We start from the raw sequence: 4706 nt of genomic DNA on the forward strand, positions 1-4706 counted from the left end.
ACCTGACTCCTTCGGGTTCCTCAGATGTTAAGGGATAGGATGGTGACTTGGGAGTACCTGACTGTCCTGCACATGACTTCATCCCAAGAGGCCAGGCAGCCTCCCCAGTGATAAACCCCAGGGAGCTCATTAAACACTATGCTTGGAGAGAAGTAGGACCTGTCAGTGGAAACCAAGGAAACTCAGGCTACCATGGAGGTGTTTTTCTTAGCCTTTCAGGTAATTAGTTGCTTGTTGTTCTAGTGATTGTTAAGGAGACAGGCAAATGTATAGAGAAAGCCTGGGGCTTCTCCCAAGATGTGGAGGAGAATGTATCAAGAGAAGAGTTCAGGTCTTCATATAAAAGTTCTTTGCAAACTAAACAGACATTTCTCCAAAGAAGACATACAGATGGCTAACAAACACATGAAAAGCTGCTCAACATCACTCATTATTAGAGAAATACAAATCAAAACCACAATGAGGTACCACTTCATGCCAGTCAGAATGGCTGCTATCCAAAAGTCTACAAGCAATAAATGCTGGAGAGAGTGTGGAGAAAAGGGAACCCTCTTACACTGTTGGTGGGAATGCAAACTAGTACAGCCACTATGGAGAACAGTGTGGAGATTCCTTAAAAAACTGGAAATAGAACTGCCATATGACCCAACAATCCTGCTGCTGGGCATACACACTGAGGAAACCAGAATTGAAGGAGACACGTGCACCCCAATGTTCATCGCAGCACTGTTTATCATAGCCAGGACATGGAAGCAACCTAGATGCCCATCAACAGATGAATGGATAAGAAAGCTGTGATACATATACACAATGGAATATTACTCAGCCATTAAAAAGAATACATTTGAATCAGTTCTAATGAGGTGGATGAAACTGGAGCCTATCATACAGAGTGAAGTAAGCCAGAAAGAAAAACACCAATACAATATACTAACGCATATATATGGAATTTAGAAAGATAGTAACGATAACCCTGTATGCAAGACAGCAAGAGAGACACAGATGTATTGAACAGTCTTTTGGACTCTGTGGGAGAGGGCGAGGGCAGGATGATACGGGAGAATGACAATGAAACATGCAAATTATCATATGTGAAACGAATTGCCAGCCCAGGTTCGATGCATGATACAGGGTGCTCGGGGCTGGCGCACTGGGATGACCCAGAGGGATGGGATGGGGAGGAAGTTGGGAGGGGGATTCAGGATGGGGAACACATGTACACCCATGGCAGATTCAAGTCAATGTATGGCAAAACCACTACAATGTTGTGAAGTTAAAAAATAAATAATTAAAAAAATTGCAGTCAGTACACAAGTTGTTTATATTTAATTTATCTTTTTCCTCCTATTGAAGCTTACAAAGAATTGAGAATATAAACACAGAAGAGGAAGAACACAGAAAGAAGAACTTTTTATCATTCCTAATTGATCAGCTAAATATTTATATGATGTTACCAAACAACTGAGTCTGACCAGCATAACGATTTCTGAAAACAGCTTTTCTAGAAACTGAGATTCTTTCACAGAAAATTAATAACATGGAAAAATTGTATTTTAATACTGAAGGTTTAGAATGTAATAGCCTGGTGAGTCAGATATCTTTTACTTATTTTTGTATTGATATCTTGACTTTTAATGCTTAAAATTCACTTAGAAGGTGCAGGGTTCTCAGAAACTGGTATATCTGTGCTTTTAATCATCTGTAAAGGTAATCTGGATTGAATGTGCATACTGATGTCTGTTGAAAATTATATATTTGGGGATAAAATTAAAAAAAAAGAAGTTCTTTGCAGATTAGTTGGTGCTAATACAACCACACTTATCAATCCGTCCATTAAAACAAACACTAAAAAAAACATACATTACATAACGTTTGCTATTGTAACCATTTTAAAATGTATTAAGTGGCAGTAAGTACATTCACACTGTGATGCAACCATCATCACTGTCATCTCCAGAGCTTTTTTATCCTACACGGAAACTCTGTACCCATTGAGCAAGAACTCTCCATTGCTCCCTCTCTCCAGCTCCTGGAAACTATTGTTCTACCTTTTGTCTATGAATTTGAAGATTCTAAGTATCTCTTATTAGTGGAATCATAGAGTATTTGCCCTTTTGTATCTGGCTTATTTCACTTGAGTCTTCAAGGTTCATCCATCTTGTAGCATATTTGTTTCATCCATTTTTAAGGCTAAAGTACAATTCTGCAGTCCAGGTAGAACCTCAGTCTTAATGTTTGCAGCAAAATCTTCAATTTGATGAGCTACTGTATCAGAGAATGACAGAGCTGGGGTTCTTTTTACTGGCTTTTTATCCAGCAGGTATTCAGCCGTGTCAGTTGGAACAGGATTTGTTTCTCAACTGCTGTATGTACTTAACCAGCAAAAAGTTTAGTTAGCCTGTAAGATGCTTTAATTGCTTTCTCATTTCCAGTTTGAAGGACTATAAAAAGCAATTTTGACTTTTTTATTGTAATATACATAATACAATTTTAACCCAGAGTGCTCCTAATATTCATGTTTAAAATATTCACTTCCTTTTTCATTAAATGCCAAACAATTGGACTTAAAACAATGTTGCAACTTAACTGGCATCAAAATACTACTTCTTTTATATGGCACAATAATGTAAAACATTAATATTTATAAAGTCAAAGAACAGATAGTTTGCCATTTTTAAATTTCTTATTTACAGGGTTACCCAATTTCTCTGGGGTAAACTTCTCCCTTTCATGATTCAGAAAACTTCTAATATGCCAGTTTCATTTGTTTTAGTAGTTTTTTTTTTTTTTTTTTTTTGAGGTGTGAGTGAGTTTTTATTGGGAAGGGAAGTTGTCAACTCAAACAGCAGCAAATGAAGAGTGAATAAGGAAACTCCCTGTTGTCACAGATACACAAGTCCTCCATCACATATATATGATGCAGGAGGCATTTTAATCTGTGATCCCCCCAGCCCCAAAATGTCAAATGCTTTTCCATTCAATCTAATACTTCTGGATTCCTACTAAAAAGGAATACATTAGAGGATGGAAAAGTTGCTTACTGAAAGGAAATCTCTGAAGAAGAGTAAGGGGAGGGAATGTAGAAATTAAGAAGTTATGTAGAACACTCTTTAAATTGTAATTAGCTACATTTTCTTATCTTCACAGTAATACAAAACACAGTCACTTGCAGAACTGGTTCAGATTACTTAAATACCAGATACATTTTTAGTCTTCTACATAAGTGTTTGGAAGTTACTTATGTTTGTATGAAATGAAGCTATTAATACTTTTCTACAGCAGTAACTGCACACCAGGAAGGCTAAGACAAACACAAATCAAGGAATGGAGTTTTCCCAAAGCTGCAGTGTGAAAAGACTATAAACAGCTGATTCCATACACATGAATGGGTTTCTTTGCTATAGGAAATCCAAATGGAGTAAGGAATGGAGATGAGTAAAAAGGTTTCAAGGGGAAGAAAGGTGACACCCTGTATGCACTTAGTTTTCTGCCCCTTCTGCCGCATCACATTCTTCTCCCGCACTGTCTGATGTCCATAATGTGAGGTTGTCTCTCAGCAGCTGCATGATGAGGGTGCTGTCTTTGTATGAGTCTTCATTCAGTGTGTCAAGTTCTGCAATAGCCTCATCAAAAGCCGTTTTAGCCAGTGTGCAGGCCAGTTCCGGGTTATTGAGGATCTCATAGTAGAACACAGAAAAGTTAAGAGCCAGCCCCAGGCGGATGGGGTGTGTGGGTTGCATCTCTTTCTTGCTTATATCGAAAGCCTCTTGGTAAGCTCCTTGGGAATTATCTATCCTTTGCTTCCGATCATCACCACAAGCAACTTCAGCAAGGTACCGGAAGTAATCTCCCTTCATTTTCAGATAGAAGACCTTACTCTCTGGATTAGTTGCATTGGCTATTAAATACTTATCCAACAATTCCAGGACCGTGGTGCAGATGGACCTCAGCTCGGACTCCACTTTCTCCCGGTAGTCCTTGATCAGCTGCAACTTCTTGTCCGAGGTGTCGGTCTTCTGCTCGATGCTGGAGATAACCCTCCAGGCGGACCGGCGGCCCCCGACCACGTTCTTGTAGGCCACCGAGGGCAGGTTGCGCTCCTCGTTGGACAGCTCGGCACCCTGCTCCGTCACGGCCTTCATGCAAGTGGCCATGTCGTCGTAGCGCTCGGCCTGCTCGGCCAGCTTGGCCTTCTGGATCAGCTCCGTCTTCTCCATGGGGGCCGGGGGAGCGGACAGCGAGGTGGAGCGCGGACCCGGGGGGCTTCACGTCTCCGCGACCGCGGCGCGAGTCCCCTGTTTTAGTAGTTTTAAATGTAGATAGTGCATCCCGATCTCCATGGCTGATTCATGTCAATGTATGACAAAACCCACTACAATATTGTAAAGTAATTAGCTGCCAACTAATAAAAATAAATGGAAAAAAAATGTAGATCGTACAGTTGTGGGTTGAGAGTGAATTTTCTTGTATCTTCTTCTTTTGAGCCAATGATCCAATTTCAGCCAACTGTTAAGAATAAGAAAATAAAAGAAAAATGTAAATAGAATATTAAAATCTAACAAATATTTTTAAAACTTAAATTATAAAATACTTAGAGATTTTAATAAGATTTTGAAAGAGAAGTTATGAAAAATTAAAAAATACTAACATTATTATCAAACAAGATAAAGTATACTTTCTTCTTTTTTTTTTCCAATTATTTTTAT

The 4706-nt window shown here is 39.1% G+C and overlaps 1 pseudogene; it reads right to left on the reverse strand.

The window, feature by feature from the left end:
- Positions 1–2824: 2824 nt before the first annotated feature.
- On the reverse strand, positions 2825–4289 carry LOC136162673 (14-3-3 protein theta pseudogene; annotated as a pseudogene).
- Between the last annotated feature and the right edge of the window lie 417 nt (positions 4290–4706).

The sequence above is a fragment of the Muntiacus reevesi genome, chromosome 3 (genome assembly GCF_963930625.1).
Source record: "Muntiacus reevesi chromosome 3, mMunRee1.1, whole genome shotgun sequence".
NCBI classification, from domain to species: domain Eukaryota; kingdom Metazoa; phylum Chordata; class Mammalia; order Artiodactyla; family Cervidae; genus Muntiacus; species Muntiacus reevesi.